Below are 24,194 nucleotides of genomic sequence, written 5' to 3'. Positions count from 1 at the left end.
AGTTGAATCACTGTGAGGTCTGCAAAAAAAGTGTTCCACAACGAAGGGCACTGAAGAATTTAATTTATGTAGTCTTTGTACAAAGTGTAGGAGTTCAAACTAAGACGTTTGGTTTTTCTTCCTTTAACTGCATCAGAAATGTGCACTTCACTGATAGAACCCAGCAACAAGGATTATAAGGATTAGTGCATGCTAGCTGTTTCCAATAACCTATGTATATAGATCGTTCAAGGTTTCCGCTTTGAGGGTTTAATCACCTAATACGACCTATGTGTGAAAAGCATCATCTGCGCGTTCTAAATTGCCTTCTTTTTTTCCAACTTTATTCAACATTTTTGACAGGTACATGTCACAATCACAGTACAATGACAGTTCTGTTTCATCGATTAGCCTGATATCAGTACAACACAAGAGGCTCTAAACTTACATTAGTCTTGCATCATGTCAATAAACTAGCCATAATGATTGAACCCACATTTCACTTTGTAGAATAGACTATGTAATACTTCTAGTGAGTCATCTGTCTGACTTTGCAGAGCCCAAAGATGAATTTGGCCTGCACATGAAAAATATATGAACAATCCTTTGCATGAGATCTAGACCGGTTACCTGGCACTCTTGTGTCCTAAAAAATCTGTGGAATGGTGACCGAATTTTCTCAAAGTTGTGTATCTTATCATACATTATCATTATTAATTTTTCCATGGCATATTCAGAATAATATTTAGACCACCACATGTTATGTTAGGGCTGTTTCCCTGTATACCATAAGGACAGCTGATCAGCTAGCAGCATACGATGATGGTAGGCGGATATTCTGACTCTTCGTCTGTGTCCCCTAAGAGTAATGTGAGTGGATAGAGCTAAATAGATATGTACATTTTGGCAGTATACTCATTTTGATTAAATTAGACTTCCCTAAGAAGAAGAATTGTAAGCCTGACCAGGCCTTGAGGAGTTTCCTTGTGTTTTTGTGAATTCTGGCAAGATATATGCTGGCGATCCCGCCTATGTCTTTTGTATACTCTATTCCTAGGTATTTTATTTTATCCTTCACCAGTGGGTTTCCAGAAAGTGTATTCCACTCTAAAATTTCTGATTTTGTTTGGTTCACCAGATATCCTGAGACTGCCCCAAACTGGTCTATAATCTCCTCTATCTTTGGGAGTGAGCTATTAAAGCTGCCAGTGAATATCATTAAGTCATCGGCAAACAAGGCAACTTTTTTTCCCAATCTTGATGCTTAAAAGGTGCGATCCCCTCTTCCCTTCCCAAGAGACATGCTAAGGGCTCTATGTAAAAATTAAAAAGGAGAGGGGAGAGGGGGCACCCCTGCCTTGTACCTCTCTTTATCTGTATGCTGTCCGTAAGAGCGTCATTAACCAATATTATGGCTACAGGGTTTTCATATATATTTATTATTGCACTCTCAAAATTATACCCAAGATTAAACTTGACTAGGGTGGCGTTCAGGAAAGGCCAGCTAACCCTGTTGAACACTTTTACGGCATCAAAAGTTATAACCTCCAATGGTGTGGAGTAATGGGTTGCGATGTCTATGGTGCTGTAGTGTAGTTCCTATATTCCCAATAGGGTCTGCGCATTGGAATAATATATCCTATAGATGTGACATAGGACTTACGTCTACTAGGTCGCTATCGAATATATTAAACTTAATTGTGAGTGCCAGCTAGCTCAGAGGTCACTAGATTCTTTCTTGAATAAACAAGAAGGGATTAGTTTCCAACAACCGCATAAACATGACAACTTTTTTTCCCCAAGATAAAATGTATCTTCAGAGTCGTGGAAACAATAGATAGATATTTCACTCAGTCATTCGTGCATGCTTCGTTTCACCAGAGGTGCAGAGAAATAGAGAGATGGGCGTTTTCAATAAAAGTATTTATTGAACAGTCTTCTTTCTCATGCAGAAGAAATGAACTGCTACAATCGTAATACTGGCTGTAAAGTATAATGCGTACAGCAGGAAGAGTATTATAAAATAATACTGTAAAAGCATGGTATGGTTTCTAAGCCATAAAATACATACATAAATAAATAAAGACTAACGGTACTCAACTGGTGCTTCTAAAATACGCCTACCCCGATGTGCCTAACCTAAGTCTTGTAAGAGGGAAGAAGTAAGTGTGGTGTAGCATAAGTTTAGTATTCTTTTGCCAAGAATCTATCCAAGATTTCTCTTAGGCTCTAATCAGCTCCGTACCTTGATTTAGAATGAAGGAGGTCTTGTATCTCTCTGTCTCAGGACTCGATTTCCCAAAACCCCGCAAGGGGAGCCTGGAAACAATGGAGCTGGATTTCTCGGCAAGAGAAAAGACAGCGCCTCTCTCAGTGCGTCTACTGGAGGGTCGGCTTCCTTCGGGACTTGCTGTAGCGAGATGCGTCAGGCAAGTAGATAGTCAAACTACTCCAAACCACAGTGTGTTTGCATGGGCAAGTGTGGGTATATTTATACCTTGAAGATGCTGAGTTTGACGTAAAGGTGGACATAATGTCAACAAAGAGTCTCAGTTCTTTGAAAACTCCATGAGTTCTTGGACAAATCAATATTCAAGCAAGGGGAAGTCCCTAACTGCTGAAGCCAAGTTTTCCAAGAAGTCGTTGTGGATTTTCGGAACTAGTGGAAGTAGCCATGCCGTATTTGGACTGGATCGGTCATGTCTAAATATGGTTATGATTTCTATGCCTATATTAGGACAAGGTGATTTATACCTATATAAGGGCATGAATAGGGAAAATTACACAAGGGTCCTAAAATGCAATGCAACACCCACTCCACTTTATTATGTTCGACATTACTAAATTTAGCACTAAATCATATCTAAAGCATGTGTTTACATTCCCACCCAAAAATAAATAAAATGCATTTGAAAGTGGTTGTACACAAAAAATGAGCATTTGTACTGTGCGCATTTAAAAGCATGATTTCATTTTAAGCGTATAGTATGACATCGGAAATGCAAAATGAATGAATCATGAAAATTACATTTATGAAATGGCTCTAAATCCAGAAGAAAAAAAAGTTCGAGACCATCCCATAGCAGAATATATAAACTGTTTTAGTTTGTGGATAAGGTCAATATTGTTCCTGGGAAGTAATAAAAGAATTCTTGTTCTCTAAGAATAGTTCTACTTTAAGCAGATTACTTTATGCCAAAGTTTCTTTTTGGAAAAAGTCAAATCAAATCGTAGAAAAACAGTTCTAAAGTTAGAAGTTTTTTTGTTTTGTAAAACAAAGGTCGAATTCAAAGTTGATAGAACGCTGTGTGCTAATTTCAAAAGTTATTCTCAGTGTCAGGAGAAAACATTAAATCTTCTAAGCTGGCAATGAAATTGTTTACCACAGTAGGTGAAAGTTGAACCACTTCATTAAGTAGATCAATCATACACAGATGAGAAGCATCGCCGTCAGCGTCAGTCGCATTAGCAATGTTCGCAGTAAATGGTACCTGTGTGCCTGTTGGTCGACGTATCTCACCTTCAGCTGGAATTGCTGGTGAGACCTCAATGAATGGCGTCATCAGGATGGGTAGCCTTTGGGGGCAACACAATGCATGAGCCGTTACCGAACCAAGCAAAGCATCAACATCCGTTGGCAGTGCTGATGGAAGTGTTAGACAAATATCCAACACGCATTCCTCTCCACAAAGCAGGCATCGTAGAACAGGTAAGATGCAATCTTGCCAGATTGATCTGAATGAAAGGAACCATGTGGTATTCAGATCTCTTAAACGAGCCAAGCCAAGAATCTGTGTTATGCGCTCACGATACTGCATTGCCAGAAGACTGCTCTCCGTGGTACTCTGGGTATCGCTGGTGACTGGACTTGCCTTATCGGAGCAAAAGGAACAAAAATAGTATCCCTGCTACGAGTCCCAAAATGAGAGGCAGGCTGCCGAACACAGAGCGCACGAAGTTAGGAAAAATGCCTAGGACTGCTTAAAAGGGTGCTAACAGTCCCGAAAAAATCATCTTAAATACATGTACAATACCACTGGTATCAGACATGTTTAAGATACGACCTAACATTTCTGCGAAATGTACGAGGCAGTTTGTTGATAATAAGGCATGTATCTCCGCAGAGGACCTTGCAACATGCAGATCATACGTCTCTCTGGACGAGGTCAGTGGCACAGTTTTTTGTAAAAGAATTGCTTTCACTCTGCTTAAAGTATCAATTCATATAGAAGAGATGTTCAGTGAAGGCCATAACGGCGACTCCCTGTCTGTCTTAGTTGTTGGAAACAATACTTGCATACAGCAAGTGACCCTGGCTGACACACTAACGAGATAGGCTATTCCTGGCATCACTCCACAACATCTGAGATCATTCAACATTATGTAGCTTCCATTAGAAAGCTGCCTAAAAATTGGATCTATCACTGCTGCCGGGGAACCCTGCAGGTGGCACGATAAGTTGGTTGAAGAACCATCGCAGGCTCCTTGTAAATTAATATCCTGACATAGAAGTGTACAGCTCAGTGTTGTTTTGCAATTTTTACCTCTAAGAAATACCTCCTTTTCCCCACTCCAACATTTGTGTGTGTATGGTAAATCCCAGGTCGACTTTATGTATTCCTTACCCAACCTTTCATACAGACCTGCTGGTATGTGTTTCAAGCAATACTGAAACTTGGAAATCGTCACTGGTATCGTGATGGTGCCATGTATTATTCATTCCACGGTTGGTTTCTCAGAAACGGTAATCTTTCCAGTTTTTCAATGCTCAGCACTGTATAGTCTGCTCCCCTCTGCGCCAAAGAGATTTGTTTATCTGTAAGGTTAAATCCAGTAAACAATGACGTGGTGTTGATTAGACGCCAAGGCACATAGCCTGAACGAAGGTAACGTCCAGCCTAGCAGCATTATAGAACGCAATTGAGACTGTCCATGTTGTAACATGAGCAAGTCCTGTTCTATTATGTCTATGGCAGAGGATACAATGCTGTCCAAAGAATAAATTCTGAATGACAGAGTTGTTAATCCATTGCCAACTACAGAGAGAGCTTTCTCTAAATTAATACAATCAATTTCTCGTATTCGTTCTGCAGTTTCCATTTGCGTGACTTTCCATGCTTCATTATAAGCAGCATATATACCGGCGTATATGAAACATTTATGACGTGGTTTGCGAGGTCCTAGTAAGAATTCTCTCAAATCAATTCCATCTTTAAGCAAAGTTAAGTGTTGTTTTATATCTGGGAGTGGGGATTTTTGTAGCCACTTAAGGCACAGTTTTCCTACACTGTAAGTTGTTATTATCCCTGGATGTTGTCTCTGAACATATCATGGATCTGACCTAGTTAATGTTGTGTCTTGTTCAGGAATCTATCTTGACAGTTATTCGTGTTTGTGGGCCAGAGTAACCATTTTTTCCTATCAGGATTAGTTCTGTTTTGTTGCAAATTATAATTTACGTCTACCTCCTCATCTGTAGTTCCATTACTATCAGGTGTGGGCTTAGGTATGGACGGTTTGTTTAAGTCTTTTATCTTAGCCAGGCCAAGACAAGATGTCTGTTGAACAGTTTCATTTAAGAACGTTATTTGTTCTGGGATGAGGCAGGCTCTGAATAAGGCTTCTACACCTTGTACCTGCCAGTCTTTTGTGCCCCAGACCGATTTTGTCTCAATGTTGTCTTTCCAAAAGTCAAAACCTAATGTGGACAATTGAGCATAAAAGGCTGCAGAATAAATTTGCTTAGTATTAGTCAACATACTTTTCATTCCTGTCTTATTAATACTTTTAAAGTAAAATGTTTCTTGATTAGTGACATTAAAACCTGAGAAGTATGGACATTTTTCATAAAATGTTTTTGAGCTACCCTTTGGTGGCGTTGGACAATGTTCCTATTGATTATAAGTAAAAACATTTCTAGGGTTTGCAGACTTGTGCAAAAAATGATGACCATAATGATTAAAACAATGCATTTGTTCATAATCTGATGAACCTTCTAAGTATTCATGTTTTGTAAATTTTGCTGACATTTCTAAGTCTGCCATCATGTTGTTAACAGTCTCAAAGTCCCAATCATCAGAATGTACTGGGTGAAACAAATCACTCAAGGAAACCTTAAATTGGTGTGGAATCTTCAACAGCACGACCGGACCATAAATGTCATAGTCAGTTCTGTCCCATGCTATACCACCTGATAGGGGAATGGCTGTGATGTTTACTGACGACAGGTCTCTTTGCTCATTATGAGATGATTTGTGTGGCTTCAGGAGCAAGTTGATGTTCTTACTTGCTGTGCCAATTTTACTATATTTTCCCTCTATCAGTTTTCCCAAACTTAAAACAAGAATGAGCCGAAGTAAGAGAAAAAGTACACCTAACACAATCCAAAATTCAACCCATGGTGAAACCAGATATGTATTTGCAAGCTGGTGAAAAAGTTCTGTTATTTGTTCCTTGAAAGTTGTATTATTGGTGTTGTTTCGGGCTAACTGGAATCCTCAGAAAAGGTATCAAAGTTGATGAAATAGCCAGAAGCAGTTCTGTCAATTGTTGGTATTGCATCCGGATTATTTGAAATTGCTGGCGCTGCTTTTCCCTTGACATATTAGTATAGTCAGATGCTACATCATTGTAGATGGGAGTTTCTTGACGAACTGTTATTAGGTTTCAAGTTCCATGGCTTTATTGCATAGTCCTTCTTTTCTCACTGCAAATTCTTCAAAGGTGATGAGTCTTTCAGTTTGAACCTCCTGGATAGTAGCAAGATTTGGTCATCTGCTACATCTTTGGAGTCGACTGGACCTACTACTTATTATCGGCCACATGGTGTGGTTTTACCAGGTCATTTGATACGAATCGGTTCTCCTTTTTTCCAGCAAGGGGCGGCAGTAACACTGTTCTTGATCCGTGGATTGCTAGTACAGGTACTGGTTTTTTGTAAGAAGGTCCAAATTCCGCTATTTTTTCTCTGACCAGATCCCCAATCTTTAGAATCCAGACAGGTCTTGCTGGGACAAGTGTTTTTTTTCAGTGGTCGTTGGCTTCTGTATGGTGTTGCTTAGACTTCTTCTTGTTTCATTTAAGTCCTGCAAAACAGCCAAACGGTCTTTGATATCAAAGGGTTTTTGTTCTACCATTGAAGTATGACGATCGAGGTCTTCGACAATCATTCTAGTACCACAAAGGATTTAATATGGAGTGATTCCACACAGAGAATTTCTTGGCAGATTGTTAAGACGACGTTGGATACTTATTAGATGTTTAACCCACCCGTCACCCGAGCCTAATACCCTAGCTGTTATAGATTGCTTTATGTAACGTTTTTTTCTTTCCACAACCGAATTTCCCTCAGGATGGAATGGACTTGAGGACCGCATTGCAATGCCCAAGCTGGCCATGGCCTCCTTGTAAGCTCGAGAGCTAAAAGCAGGACCATGGTCAGAATGTAGCGTGCCGATTGCGTATGTGCAGATAAAGACTCGCAAATCTTTTATAACAGTTCAGGCGTCAGCCGAGCGCTGAGGCCACATCCAAATGAATCTTGAACAGGAATCCACCAGACCATGACATATTTATAGTTGCCATCCCTCTGTAAGGGGCCACAGTGGTCCAGGTAAACACATGCTAATGGTTTATCTGAAATTAGAAGGGGCGTCTGTGCCGGGCGTTTCACTGCAGAAAGTTTCATTTTCTGGCAGATTTCACATTCCAAAACATAGTTTCCGGTCTGTTTCCTCATGCACAGCCAGCAGTATCTTTGCTTTAATAATGACACAGTGGCGGAAACATCTGCGTGTGCAGAGGCAAGTCCTTCATGTGCTGCTAAAATTAGTCCTAATCTGTGTTCCATGTTTGGTATTACTCTATCCCCCACTCCAGGGATTCGAGCAAAAGGAACATTATTTGCATCAGTTATATATGAGTACTTGAGTGGAAAGCCTTTTGGAAGTGTTTTACCACTGTCTTTAATTAAAGCAGTGACAGCTTGCATTTTTTCACTGTCTATTTTTGTTTTTGAACGAGTGATTGCAGCTACAGAAGCCATTTGCACAGCTGCCTTCGCGGCTTCATTAGCAAATGAATTCCCTGCAACGTGAACACCATCACGCTGATGACTCAGTGTATGGATCACGTGAGCCTTTTGTAGTTCTTTCTGTAATTGAACTACTTGTTCCCAAAGCAATTTAGGCTTTATTGTGCCACCTTTTGCGTCTTTGAAACAGTTTTGAACCCAGTTCTGCAAGTATTCGTTGTAAGATTGGACGCAATAATATGAATCGCACACTATGAGTGTGGAGAATTCGCGATCAGTATTTTCAAGTGCCATCTTGAAAGCCTGTAGTTCAGCTCGCTGAGCTGTACAGTCTCCGAGACATTGAGTTTTTGTGACCATGGTTGGAATTTACCATCGCGCCTGCGACCTTTAACAATCGCGCACGCAGCTCTATAAGCTTGTTTTCCCCCAATTGCGCGCTGTCCTGATCGTCTGTATAAATTATACATCCGTAATGTTCCAGAGGCAGAATCTCAGTGGGCAGATTCGTATTCGTATTGTAGAAATTTTTGAGTTTTCAAGTAGGGGTCAAAAACGTATTCAACGTCTGATGCAGCAAGAGAATTAACTCATTGTATCCATCTTGGATGTAAATCTTTTGCATTCGGAATGCTTGCTTTTGTTACTGCCTCTAAGGCAGGCACAGGCATAACTACCATTATGCGTTTTTCCTGTGAGAGAGCTCTCTCTTTTGCTACTGCAGTTTGAACCGCTGTCAGAATTGTTTTTGTTGAAGTGAATTTCATTTCAGCTTGTGTGTAAAAGTGTGATTTATAAGCTATTGGTACCTTTTCACCTTCATTAAAGGTTAGGTACGTGAATCCGCATCTCCCTGGGATGATTCGGATTACAAGGTTGCGTACGTTTACGCATGTCTGTAAATGGGTTGTTGCTAACATGTCTGTTTGCACTGTATGCAAAATTTCTGTGTGTTTTGAATCCAATTAGTAGGTCTGAAATCAGGTTTGATTAGTTAGTAGAGAGGTTTAACCCTTTCTGCATAGTTTAGAATATAAAATCTTTTGAAATTCAGGAATCCTAGAACTGACTAAGTTTTTCAGCATTTTTGGAGGTTGGAACAGCGCACATTTTTCTAAAAAGTTTGCTGCCAGGCTTTTGCCTTCACTTGAAAATTTGTATCCTAAGAATAGGACGCTGAGGTGGGCAATTCTTGATTTCTTAAAATTGAATTTGTACCCTATTATTGTGTTCACCCTGTTCAAGTGCCTGTCCAAATCCAAATCATTGTCTGTAAGATAGATGTCATCGACATAAGATAATGCCTCATCATCATACGTTTGTAGTAACTTCGTTACTCTGGCTGAAAATAACCCTGGACTATTCTTAAATCCCTGAGGGAGACGACAGAAGTGATGCTGTGTCCCCATAATTGAGAAAGCGGTCAAATACCTGCTTTCAGGTGCGATATTGTGACAGAAGAAACCGTTTGAAATATCTGATGTAGTTTTATATTTTTGCGCACAATGTTATTAACCAGTGCTGCACTGTGTGCATTTTGTACTGCAAAGGATTTGCAACAAGAATTTAACTGTCTGTAGTCCAAAACTAGACGATATGTATTGTCTGGTTGGGAGACAGGAAACAAAGGATTGTTCATGGACGAGGTGCATGTTTCAATCACCCCTTGGTATTCAAGTTGATCTAAGTCCTCGCTGACCTGATTTTTAGCTTCTTGCTTAACTGGATAATGCCTCTGAGCAGTAGGTTGATTTTTTAACTGGATCTTATGGTGAGGAGAGTCCTCATCCCATCCTACATGATTTTTATATAATGCCGGAGCCTGGGCTACAGCCCATTTTCTGGCATAGGTGTATTCTTTATGAATAGGAATATGATTTGAGAAGGCTGGCATAATGATCTCTTCGCTAGGTGGGCACTCCCTGACAAATTCAGGTGGCCAGTCTTTTTCAGCCAGAAGGATGTCATAACCCTTAGATAGTTTTTCACAAACGAGTGCTTTTATTTTTCTAGTTATGTCCCCCTCTATCCGGAGTGTTACTTCATATAACTTATGGGGTACACTAACACTGGTATCGGCAGTTTCAACTTGAATGTATTCATTCAGGTCCACTGTCTCCAGATGATCCTTCAGGATCTTGCGAGCAATGGTAACTTCTGCTGCGCTGCCGGGCATTGTCTGGACCCACTCCCCGTTCTTGAGTTGTGTCCTCAAGATCCCCGGCATGTCTGATTTTAAGACTTGCTACCTTCTTTTTGGTGAATTGAGTTTTCTTATTTTTCGGAACGTGTTGATCGTCTATGGACTTCACATGTTTTTCCTTTTGTTCTGATCGTCCTCTTCTTTCGGATTTCTGCGAGAAAGTCTGAAAGGTACCAGTGGAACGTGTATCAGTATCTTGATATCTATCAGGTTTTCTCAAATTATCCCTGTTTCTGAGGTTATACCTTTTTTCAGAGGGCTCCTTTTGAGGAGACCTACCTCTGGATTGAGAACGCTTCCCTTTGTCTAGTATTTTCCCACTTCTTTTTAGGAGTAGTGAGAGTGTTTTTACTAAAAACGTTTTCAGGATTTTCTGTTAGTTTGGGCTTTACTGGTTTCCCACCCAAACTATCTCTACCTAGTTCTTCATAGGATTTTTCTATTATCTGGCCAGTTCATACGGTTGCTCAGTTACATCAAGTTCTTTAAGTTTTTGGCGGATTGCCACGGATGCTGCTTCACCTTTAATATTAGCTAATATTATAGCTGAGACCTGTTTGAAATCCTTCAGTAACTTCATACCGAGATTTAAAGCAGGCTCTGCCCCGTATTCATTTTTAATCTGTTTCAGGACGTCTGGTATTACCGCCATAGACGGAACACCATGTGTTTTTGTGTAGATTGCAGCAAAGACTGTACCCCAAGTGTCACAGTCCTCCAGGTGTGGTGAGATCCCTATTGGTAAACAGATTGTTAGAATCCTGTGTTTCTCATGAGGTGTACTATCAGGAAATACTGCCTCAATTTGAGTAATTTTTTGAGCTAACCAGAATGGAATTTAATCCCTTTTTGTGGGTAATTTACCGATGACCAATTGTAATGGCTGTGGTGTTATTTTGTTTGTATTCCCCTGATGAGGGGTGTGCTGTGGAATTCTTATAGCAGGTTGGACTGTTAGAGTCCGCATGACATATTGTACCAATTGTCTATGGATTTTAATTAATTGTTTTTATAACTGTCCTGTAAAAGCATACACCTCACAGCTCAGCTGATAACTCCCTTGCAATACCATTCAAAAATAATAAATCTGTATCATCAGGAAGCTTTAAGTGATTCTATCAATTAACACCAATAACAACTACCACGCACCCTTTACATCTTCAGATTGACCAATTGCATACATTTAGATTTCTTTCAGGCATGCAGGTACCCTAACAAGAAGGCTTATTTATCTATCTGCTTCTCCCTTGTACTGGAGACTCCCTGCCTTACACCTCAGCTGAAGCATTTCAACTGTTGGAATTAACTGTCCCGGGCCGGTTATCTTTAAACAGAAAAAAGTAGGGGAACTTTTTTTTGTAAATTAAAAAAGGTATGGGCTTGTTGTGTTCCTCAGACCCCACCCACTTTGGCCACTGCTCTTGTTTAACCTTTTCCTATATCAAGAAAATGTTTCATAACATCAATCGAGCACCTCCATTTGTAAAACACTCATGGTCTGTGGCCAAACTCTGCCCTCAGTGTTAGTTGTCTTTAATTATCAGTGGAGCCTGTAGGATGACATTAGATTATTAGCTACAGTAAATGTATTGGTGACATTGGAAAAACATAAAATGATACAGATTACTGGTTACTCAATCATCTTCAGAAGTTGCCGTATGTTGATCCTTGTCTCTGAGGCTTCATAATCGTCTCATTTTCGCTTTGTAAAATGGAGCTCACTGTGTCTGCCGGTTTGTGTTGTGGTTTGCTTTCTCTTGAGGGCTTCTTCTGTCTCTCCTTCTGGTTCTTGTCGGTTTATGTCTAGGAATGTCATTGCTTCTTTATTATACACTGTAGGTCTTATTCACAAAGGTGAACTTACATGTGTTTAAATCCACAGGTGTAAGTTTACTCTTACACTTTTGAGTAACTTTAAAAGTTTTGGCTATTTCCCATTTATGAGTGTAATGTTACTCAAAACGATAAACTTACATGTCTCCACCATCTGAAGCAGGGTACGAAGCCAAATTTTCGAGTGTAAAGTTTCTACAACCAAACAGCTATAGTAGCATGTCCAGCACCACACATGGGCAACCACTAATACTGTAACACCCTTCTGTAGAAAATAATGGAGGCAGGGACATAAAGTAGAACTTAATAATAAATAATGTAAAATTAAAATAAATTATTTCTACTTTTTAAATATTACATATATATATTTAAAAAAAAATATATATATATAATGATAAGATTGTTAATAACCTTTTTTAAATAAAAAAGAAATATTACTTTCATTTTGTAAAAAAATGCTTTTCAAGTAATTCTATAAAGTTAAAAAAATAATCTTTAATCAGTAAATACAAACATTTTGATTTAAATGTGATTTAAAACAAATCTTTAAAAATGTATTTTTATTTAGCGTAATATATTTATATAATTTAGTAATTGTTCAACAAAATAGATTTTTTTTATTTAAAGGTTACTTCTAGTTAGTTTTCACATGTAGATAGAGGTCTCAGACACAGGGGCAAAGAGCTGTTGGTAAAGTATAGGGAAAAGAGTTAGGTGCTGATTACGACTACTGGACCGCCGCGGTCGCCGTCCGAGGAAGACCGCCAAGCCTTCAGCTTTCCCACCTGCCGGATTACAACAGTAATCCAGGGCTGGCAGAGGCAGTGTTACTGTTGCGGCACATAAACCGAGACTGCAAGACATGCCCCCGCAGTACTGCGCCTTGTGCATGTCGGGTGGACTGTGAGGCATGCACCAGGTCATGCATGTCACACAGTGCACCCACGCCAGTGCAGAAATTGGGGGGACAACATGTGCCCCCATCCAAATTTCAAAATGGGCTATAACGCCCGGGGGACCGGTTTGAGCCCCCTTCCTTGCTGTCCTGCCAATCTTTTCATGGCAGGATCCTTGCCATGAAAACGTCGGTGGGAAAGCAAATCGTAATTTGGAAGGCAGTGCCTGCATCAGCACCGCCATCATAGGCCTCAGCTTTGACCAAATAACTTTATTCTATTGATTCGAATCATAAACGTTTGGCATACATACATAAAATAATTAAGGGGCCCATTAGTATGTGTGGCGATCATTACAGCCCGCATGGAGGTGGCGATCCGCCTGACATTTGTGCCTGCCCGCATGCCAATTCCCCCACCGGGACCCCAGCTGACGGAAAGACCGGCCGCCAGTTTTCCGCCGGTAGGCAATCCACCCGATTGCATACCGGGCGGAAAAGCAGTTAATATGGTGGCGGTGTCTGGTAGACACTGCCATCCATATTATGATGCATGCGGGGTGTCGCCTTTCCGTGGCGGCAATGCTGCCACGGAAAGGCAGGCAGTTCTCGCCATTGGGAGCCCGTAGCGGGCCTCTTGGGATTCTGGGGGGTAGGGGGTGCACATGGGGGGTACCTATGGTACCCCCCTGCGGTTCCATGCACAACATGGCAGGCAACGCGCGGTGCCTGCCACGTGGTGCATGGAACTGCACGACATGCCTTCTTGGGATTGCAGCGGGCAGTGCTGAGAGCACCGCCCGCCGCAATGTCAATAATACAGGTTGCGCCCGCAGTGTGGCGGGCGCATCCTAATGTCACCAATGGGACCCCCACACCAATGGCGGGCAGTCCCATTCTACGACAGGATGGCCTAATGATGCCCTAAGTATTCATGAGAAAACTTATACAAAAGTTAGACTTGGAAGACATATATAGACTCAAGGTTTAAAATTTTAAAACAATGTACACTTTGCCTAGCTTAAAAAAGCATATCCTCCTCCATGGTTCTTGCTCCCCAGCACAAGTTCTATATTAATAAAATTAATACATCCTATTATTTTCCAACACATCAATACAAGATAAGTAAACCTGTGAAGTCACTTAAAACTTAATTTCCTTTTACAATTCATAGCGTTCCCTAATTAAAAAAGCAGTTCTAATGAAGTTAAGCACAGCGGTACAAATAGCAGCAGTAGATAATGATCGTAAATAATTAAAACCCTCCTGGTAATAACAGAGGCGAATTTCGCTCAGAATAGGCTTGATAAAACTTGCTCTTAGATCTTTATAAAGTGTGCAAAACAACATAAAGTGCATAGTGCTTTGTTGGGCTGAATTAAAGCAGTCAGTCTCTCACACCAACTTGCCTGTTTGGGAAAAGCCACAAGAAAGTGCAACGTGCAAAGAAGAAATCTAGTCATGAGGAAACGCGATGTACATGCGTAGTAAAAGACAAGCAAACTTGCTGATAGTTTAGGCACCCATCTACACCGCCTCGCATTCCGGGATGCCGTTTAGATGTACTTAATTCAGCAGAATATGCATTTTTTATAATCAATTTCATGTTAGATTGAATGCTATCAGGATTATCATAATAGTGCTGTAAGCCAATCTTGTTAAAATTATCTTTGACATAATGGAGCCAGGGGATAGCCAGAGCCTTTTCAAGGTTCATACAGTCTCTAAGAATACTCCTTGAGAATAATAGGTCCTCTGAGGTCCAAACTTTTGCCCAGAGAATCAGTGAGGTGATATTTATTCTATCTTCTACAAAATCCAACCTCACATCCGAATGAGAAAAAAGTGTAGGAGAACTAATAGGAATTATCAACAGTTTAAAAAAAAGATTCTTTTCCAAAGTTTGTAACTGGGTACTTTTATGATGTCCCCATACTCCTGCCCCGTAGGTAGCTACTGACAGGCATTTTGATTTGTATAGGGTTATCATTCCAGCTACCGGCTTATGTTCCAGCTTGCAAGCAAAGCGGCATAGGCCCTCTACTATTCTGCTAGTATGTTGGACCTCAGCCACAATCAGATTGTCCCAATTCAATTTGTTATTAAGAACATTCCCTAAATATGTAAAATTGGACACCTTCTCAATGATCTTTTCCTTCACACTAAGTGTCCTTGTTTTGGTTTGGTTAGGACTGCATACCATAATAAAAGATTTGCTGAAATTTACTTTTAGGTCCAATGCCATCATAAAGTCAATAAAAGCATCCAAGGCTTTTTGGAGGTTATTGGCCGTTAAATTCATCAAAACCGCGTCATCAGCATTTGACAACAAGGGAACCGATTTGCCTCCTATGTTTGGAAAATCTAGTTGCTGCTCTAACAAAAATTACTCCAAACCATTTGTATGTAAAAGGAATTAAAAAGGGGCAAGGATACAACCCTGGCAAACCCGCTCTGTAGAGGTAATGGGCCTCAAAGCCCATTTTTTCAATCAGTGTCCACAACTTCCCCCGATTAACTGTGTCGAAAGCTCTGGATACGTACATGCAGGCCAGGTGGACTGACCCCTTCCTGACATTCATGTACTTATCCATAATCAGGGAGAAGTTGAGGCACTGTTCATTTGTTCCCGTACCCCTCCTGAAGCCATGTTGTGCATTAGATATGAGTCCTGAGGCATTAGCCCATGACTCCAGGCGTACAAGAATTACCCTCCCAGGACTTTACATGTAGCATTGATTAAAGCAATATGCCTGTAGCAAACAGGGTCATTCCTAAGTCCAAGGGGTCGCTCACTACTTATCCTACCAGCGTGTAGCCCCAAAGCGTTGTGGTCCTTGAAGTCAGCATCAGCGAGTGCGCCTCTGCCTGGGTCTTGAGGAAAAAATCAGTCGCGTTGGCCATCCCTGGACACGTGTTCCGAGGTTGTTGCCTCTCGTCAGCAGGGAGTAGGAATGTATATAGGGGTGCTGCGTAGGCTGCCAAAAATATCTTCAGGTCTGGTACCGCTCGTGGCACGTAGGAGCGTAACCCGGGCTCGTCAGCCCCACCGGCTCAAGGGAGCCTGAATGTAAAAGTAAGTCCAAGGGGTCGCTCACTACTTATCCTACCAGCGTGTAGCCCCAAAGCGTTGTGGTCCTTGAAGTCAGCATCAGAGGTACATACCTGAGAACATTTGGCAGCCTGCACAGCTAACCCCGAATACCTACACTCTGCTGACGAGGAACAACTATTCCGAAACACCGGTGTCCAGAGTTGGTGCTGCAACCTTGCTACGACACACTTTCCTTCAATATAGCGCACTCGCTATCTAAAGACTGCATCGACCATGATGCTCCTGGGGCACACCTGCTGGTGGGTGGAGTCGGAGTGCGACCCATTTTGTACTTTGATAGGCTCCCTCGAGCTTGGGCTGACGAGCTCGGATCCCGCACCCGCGCCGTGAGAGGTACATACCTGAGAACATTTGGCAGCCTGCACAGCTAACCCCGAATACCTACACTCTGCTGACGAGGAACAACTATTCCGAAACACCGGTGTCCAGAGTTGGTGCTGCAACCTTGCTACGACACACTTTCCTTCAATATAGCGCACTCGCTATCTAAAGACTGCATCGACCATGATGCTCCTGGGGCACACCTGCTGGTGGGTGGAGTCGGAGTGCGACCCATTTTGTACTTTGATAGGCTCCCTCGAGCTTGGGCTGACGAGCTCGGATCCCGCACCCGCGCCGTGAGAGGTACATACCTGAGAACATTTGGCAGCCTGCACAGCTAACCCCGAATACCTACACTCTGCTGACGAGGAACAACTATTCCGAAACACCGGTGTCCAGAGTTGGTGCTGCAACCTTGCTACGACACACTTTCCTTCAATATAGCGCACTCGCTATCTAAAGACTGCATCGACCATGATGCTCCTGGGGCACACCTGCTGGTGGGTGGAGTCGGAGTGCGACCCATTTTGTACTTTGATAGGCTCCCTCGAGCTTGGGCTGACGAGCTCGGATCCCGCACCCGCGCCGTGAGAGGTACATACCTGAGAACATTTGGCAGCCTGCACAGCTAACCCCGAATACCTACACTCTGCTGACGAGGAACAACTATTCCGAAACACCGGTGTCCAGAGTTGGTGCTGCAACCTTGCTACAACACACTTTCCTTCAATATAGCGCACTCGCTATCTAAAGACTGCATCGACCATGATGCTCCTGGGGCACACCTGCTGGTGGGTGGAGTCGGAGTGCGACCCATTTTGTACTTTAACAGGGTCATTCCTGTTACCTTTTTTATAGACCGGTACCACTACTGCCTCCTTGCTTTTTTAAGCATGGCAAAGTGTACATGGTTTTAAAATGTTAAACCTTGAGTCTATATATGTCTTCCAAGTCTAACTTTTGTATAGGTTTTCTTATTAATACATAATTATTTTATGTATGTATGCCAAACTTTTATGATTCGAACATATCGAATAAAGTAATTTGACCGTTGTGAATACATTTTCTGGAGATGGTGGTCCAAGTAGGTGAGAAATCTTGTGAAGCCTTCAGGGGAGGCTCCTCCATGTGGGCGGAGGAGCGTCGCCCCACTGCTTTCTCACAGTGTGAGCAGTCATGGCCGGCATGACTCGGGATAGGTGGGTGGGGGTTCAGGCAGGGAGGGGGTCACCTGGGGGCGTTCATTTTAAATAAAAAACAAAAATTTACCTTTGCCAGCCTGGTCCGGTCCTGCGTCACATTGTCTATGCTCCGAGTCCTTGCAGAAGGCAGGAATCCTCCCTTAAGCCAATCACAATGATGCATTGGCAGCGTTGGGATTGGCTGGGACGCCGAACACACAGGCGTCCATGGGGAGGCCATTTTTTCCATGTAGGCTATATGCCTACATGGAGAAAAGGGAGAGTGCATATGACTGGTTTGGTTGGCCCTCGGGCTGACCAAACAGTCAGCGCCCACAACAGTGGGCAAGCCACTCCTCCCCTGCCCTGGAGCAGGACCGCCCACCCTCCTGCCCCCAACCAAACTCTTCTGCTTTCTCGCAGTGCGAGAGAAGCAGAAACTACCTTTTATGTTTCTGCTTGTCGTACTGCAAGAAAGCAGTGAGGCAATGCTCCTCCGCCCACATGGCGGAGCCGCCCCTGAGTGTGAGAAACAGAAATATAAAATGGTATTAGGGTTTCATTGGGGGCTGACTGTGACCCACTCCCCACGCGACCCTCCGCCCCCCACAAGCGAGTCATAAAGGCAGCGACTGGAAGCCTTAGTGCAAAAGTGTAGGAGAGCCTAGAAGGGCTTTGGGGAGAATTGACTATCAGAGCAAACAGCCAGCAGTTCCTAACAGAGGTTTTGGGGAAAATGATGCCCAGGAGCAGTGTATCTCAGAGTCCAACCCCCAATAGCATTGGCCCCCACAGATATAAGCGCAACTGTGACATTCATTTACCAATGCTGTGAAAAGGGAGCAATAACTCTGAGGCACGCTGCAGGAGATTCCTTCTAACACACTGGAAAGCGATAAATCGACAAAGGATTTACTATGACTGGGCAAATCTCCTGCTTGAGCCCTTACAAATAAGATTTGCTCAAATAGAAAGCCTGCCGGAATGGTGGAATTTTCGTGCAAGCAAATCATGTACTGGAGTGGGTTTGTGACTATCACAGCTTTAAACTCCTTCCATGCTGGTGACGGAACCACTCCGTCACCAGCCACGGGTGGGCCGTGCTAATGACGGAGTGGTTCCGGCACGGCCCGCCTGCTGCGCCTGCGCGGCACTAATTTCGCGCCTGTGTGGCGCGTTCTATTGAGCGGGCGGGGCCGTGACAGAACCACTCCGTCACAAGCACAGCCCACCCGGAGCTGGTGATGGAGTGGTTCCGTCACCAGCATGGCAGCGCCGAGCGGCCCCCCTCACCCCCCAGCGCCACGGCGGACTTACCACCGCGGCCTAGGGGTTAGGAGCAGGTGAGCACCCACAAACTTGCGAGTTTTCATTTGCAAATACTTTGTGGGTAGTTTCTACCAACAAAATGAGTAAAGGTACTCACACCATGGGCAGAAATACATGTGTTTTCTAAGGAGAAAAAAAGAAACTGGAATGACACTTTTGTACCATGTTTCTGAATACCTATTACATTTCCATTGGTGGAAACATGTATGCACTCGAATATTCCTGTGAAATTGCCACAGTCAAAAATAACTTGCAGAATGCTTTGAATTGGTTATGACTTGGTTAAAAGTTATACAATCCACCAAAATGAGGAGTAACAACCCCAGACATTTTTTTGATTTTGCAACGTTTGTGATTTATGAGTTTTTATCTCCATTGAGCAATGCGAAATTGCATCCCACGCAGCTGCAGGGACTGTCTTTTATAAATCAGCCCAACTGCTAATGATCAAGAAAATTAAATCCACCGTGTTCTCTGCCAAACCGAGGAGGCCATGAAAGGGCTACAATAAACTGCATACGTAAATTAAGGGCCTGACTCGTCCAAACTTCTAACGCACTCTACAGAATTACCACTGAGCAGGCCAAAAGCGGGCCAAATGTGACTGCATTTAAATGGTGAGTTTATGTGTTCTGATGTTTGTTGTGTGAGGAAGCACAATCCTGCTATGCTTAGCTTCTTCTTAGTGAAACCTCCAGAGAGTCACACGGTTACTATGGACCATAATTCAAGCTGTGGTTAGGTGGTAAATGTAGTATGCATCTGAGCCTGCCGCATAAGAGTCTAAAAGCTCTCAAGGGGTTTACCAGAGCCAAAAGCACTTTGGGTCAAAAAGCATTGCGGGTGAGAAGGACCCGGGAAAGATTCTATGGGGCATATTTACAATGGCATTGTGCCACCGGAGCCTCGCTTTTAACGACGCTCCGGTGGCTCAATGTCCTGTTCCATATTTACAAAGCAGCATTAAGGCACTTTGCAATGCTTAACTACGTTTTAAAAATATTGTACCGTTTCACGCAGGGCGTGCAGTGGGTGTTGCTGTTTCACTACAACACCCATTGCTTTCTGACGCTGCCTCAGATTTACAAGCACGTGTAAATCTGAGGCAGTGCCACTGAAAAGCAGACGTTAGACTGGCGCAATGAGGAGAAATACTTTTATATCTCTTTGTTTTTGCTCTTTCTACGTGTGCTGCATTCTGCCTCTTAATGATTGGTTTGTGCAGGAAGGTGTTCCCTCCTTCACATAAACAATCATCCCAGCCAATGGCGAAAGGGTGAATGAGTTGCAGGGAATCATCCCTCCAACACAGGCACCCTTTGCACCATGGTGCAAGGGTGTCTGTGTTGGCGCTAGGCAACTTTTATAGCACCGGCACAAGGGTCACATGGGTGAGCTGTATTCCTGTGAATATGATGCATGCTGGGTTTTATGAAATGACGCAGCATGGCGCTGCTAAATTACTTGCAGTGTCTCTAAAGCTATACAGAGGCATCACACCATCATGAAAAGAAGCCAGTTTCAAGGGAGATTTCGAAGTCTCAGTGGGCAGAGTTTATTTAGTTTCCCTTTAAATAACCAATGGAGAGCCAGGAGTCCGCTCTCCTCTCCATCCGAATGTCCTGTCAGCCCTCCTCTCCATTCACACGTCCTTCACCCTCACTGTGACCCGTCAAGTCGCGGAGATTAGAACACAGTCTGTGAACCGGTGCCCTGAGCTGCTTAGGGATGTCTGGAATGCAAGCTTGGGCCCAGTTTCAGTTCAATTATACAGTCATTTCCCTCTGTGAAACTATGTTTTTCACATGTTGTCTAGTTCCTGAAGGTCTTTGCACAGTGCACACTTTTGGGAGGTTTGATCTTCCTGATCTCATAGTGAGTGTAGTGCCGTTAGCACTCTAGTTTATGCACGCACACACCCACTCATCCGCAGGCCAGGCGTGGCCTGCGGGGAACCAATAAATGGAAGGCGTGTGCTCGGACACGTCACTTCCGACCAGCATTGGGTGTAAGGCTGACTGGTGTCCGCTGCACGCCTCCACCCCTGCGCTAGCGATCAGCCTAAGGCCTGGCCACTGATCCTGCACCACTACACTGGCGACGAGGGGGCCCAACCCTCGCCCGTGCACCTGCACTAAACGGAGCGGTCCGCTCTTCTCCCGCAGGGCCGACCGCGTATGTCCCGGCTCCTACCAGTGAGCCTGCTGCAGCCGGTGTGTTCCTCCCTGCCACTGCCCTGCCGGCTGGAACGCGACCTCCCTTCTCTGGCGGCCCTCCGGAGACAGTGTGAGCCGTCTGCAGAATCCAGCGGTGCCCCCGATTCTGTGTTCTGCGACGCCTGGCCATACCTCACGCATCTCGCGTGGTACGCGGCGCCGGCGCCCCTGCCATACCTCACGCATTTTGCGTGGGAAGCGGGAAAACGCCCCGCAACCCCTCACGCATCTCGCGTGCACCGCGTTCTGGGTTTGCTGTGACCCGGGGGAGTGTGCCGACGCCTGGAGGGAGCATTACCAACGCCTTGGACACCTGGAAGTACGTCTGGGGCAGTTTTGAACGTCCCGCGCCCAGCCAGTCACGGCGCACGTGGCGCAGGAGGAAGTCGTTGCACGAGGAGAGCGGATGGTGCGGATCCCTGCACAGGTACACGTGCTGCTGTGGATTCCTGAGGGGACTAACTAGACCAGGAGTCATCATCGTCCTAATTAGGAGTCGCCACCATGGGGGATGGAGATGGTGCAGCGCCTGTCATAAATATCCGTTTCCAGCACGCTGCAGCCGGGGTTCTGCCGCCATTCAGCGAGGCAGCTGACCCGTTCACGGCCTCACCTCGTTGGAAAATTTGGCTAGAAAGACTAGAGAACTACTTTGTGGTCACACGGGAGACGGATGACGCAGTAAAAAGGTCCTTACTACTCCACTACGCAGGGGATGAGATATTTAGACTCTTTAAACACCTCCCTAACACGGGTGCGGCGGCCAGCTATGCTGACGCGGTTGCCGCTCTCAACGGACATTTTGATCCCCAATTGAACGTGGACTTCGAGGTATTCAAGTTGGGACAGGCACGTCAACGAGACGGAGAGACTATGGATCAATTCCACACGCGCGTCAGGGAGCTGGCCAGTTCCACCGACGAGGATCAGCCCAGGGCTATAAGGAGGCAATTGATCCAGGGATGCCGGGATAAGACATTGAGAGGCCAAATCCATCGCAAGCCCGGAATCTCCTTGGAAGACATCCTTATCTTGGCTAGATCCCACGAGCTTTCGGACGTCAGAGCGACGGCCATGGAACAGGCCCTACACAAAACCCCGATCAAGACAGAGAACATCAAGATAGAACGCGCGGACGCTGTGCGGCCTAGGACACGTGGTCAGGCACAGAAAGGAAGTCACCTCAGGCCCGCTGTGGATACTGCGGCCATGAACCACATGCGGCCAAGGACTGCCCGGCTCAGGGACAGACCTGTGGGAACTGTGGGATCCCAAACCACTTCGCATCAGTCTGCCGCAGGAAGAACCAAACTAGAAACCCCAAGAAGTCATGGACACCCACTAAAGCAGTCCGCCAACTGTCACTAACTGACCCGGTCCCGGAGAAGTCAGAGAAGCACCTGCCCACGGTCTATGATGATTCCGAATCGGAAGACGAAGAGGCGTACGTCGTCTCTTTCGCCCGAGAACTTAAGCAGCGGCGACGACCACAACCAACCTGCATGGTACAAATGGGACAAAGCGAAGTGAAGGCGATCATCGACACGGGGGCCACCATGAATGTGATGGGACTACAACAATTCAACAAGCTGCGTCCCCGCCCCGAAGTCTTACCGTCCAAAACGAGAATCTTCGCCTATGGCGCGGACACACCCCTACCTCTCAAGGGGAAGATCGTGATACCCATCCGAGCAGATGAGGAGGAAGTAACGGCAACAATCCACATCATCAACCGGGAAGCTGACACCCTACTGAGTAGCCAAACAGCAGAGGATCTGAAATTGATAGCCTTCGCCAACCGGATCCGAGCTCACCAAGTGGACGAATTGCTGGAGCGATTCCCTGAATTGTTCAAGGGACTAGGGTGCATCAAATGTGATCCCATCAAACTCCACATTGACAAATCGATCTCCCCCACAGCTTTGCGCCACCGCCGGATACCATTCCACCTCCGACCCCTGGTGGAGAAAGAACTTGAGAAACTAGAGAATCTTGGGGTAATTGAAAAAGTAACGGGACCTACCCCATGGGTCTCACCCATGGTCATTGTCGAAAAACCTAAACAGCCGGGTGAAATCCGTTTGTGCATCGACATGTGATTACCGAACACAGCCATCCGGAGAGAGAGACACCTGACGCCCACAATGGACGACAGAGTGGCCGACGTGAATGGATCAAAATGGTTCTCCAAAATTGATCTCAATGCTGGATACCATCAACTACCCCTTGCGAAGGAGAGCCAATTCATCACCACATTCAGCACTCATCTTGGCCTCAGGCGCTACAAACGCCTCAACTTCGGCATATCGTCAGCAGCTGAGGTGTTCCAAAACACCATTAGAGAACTCCTATCTGGGCTGCCAGGAGTCATCAACGTCAGCGATGACATCCTAATACACTCATCCACCGCATCTGACCATTACAAACATCTGCGGAATGTCCTGAAGAGACTAAGTACATATGGAGCGACACTCCACAAAGACAAGTGTCAATTCTTTCAGTGATCTATTGAATTCTTTGGCTACATATTTAACCAGGAAGGAATTCAGGTCGACCCGAGAAAATCCAAGTCCATCAAAGACGCTCCAGCGCCCAAGTCACCAACGGAGGTGAGAAGCTTCCTTGGGATGGCCACCTACTGTGGCTGATTCATAACGGGTCTAGCCACAAAAAGCGAACCCCTACGAGCCCTCACCAAAGCGGACGCCGTCTGGCAGTGGGGCACTAAAGAAAATGAAGCATTCCAGAGCATCAAGGATGCCCTCCTGGGAAACGCCACACTGTCCTACTTTGATCCTGGTAAACGCACCGAGGTCATCGTCGATGCCAGTCCGGTAGGCTTGGGAGCAGTCCTGACCCAGGAGCATGAGCCCGGACAATGGACAGCACTAGCTTTCGCTAGCAAGGCCTTGACCCCCACCGAGACCAGGTATGCCCAAATCGAGCGGGAAGCCCTGGCGATCAAGTGGGCCTGCAGCCATTTTCACCTCTACCTGCAGGGCCACCCATTCGTCATGGTCACAGATCACCAACCCCTAGTACACCTCTTCAAGGGCACAGCCCCACATCCACCACCACGCATTGAAAGAT

The sequence above is a fragment of the Lissotriton helveticus genome, chromosome 1_1 (genome assembly GCF_964261635.1).
Source record: "Lissotriton helveticus chromosome 1_1, aLisHel1.1, whole genome shotgun sequence".
Lineage (NCBI taxonomy): Eukaryota > Metazoa > Chordata > Amphibia > Caudata > Salamandridae > Lissotriton > Lissotriton helveticus.
Note: the sequence above shows the minus strand (reverse complement) of the source record.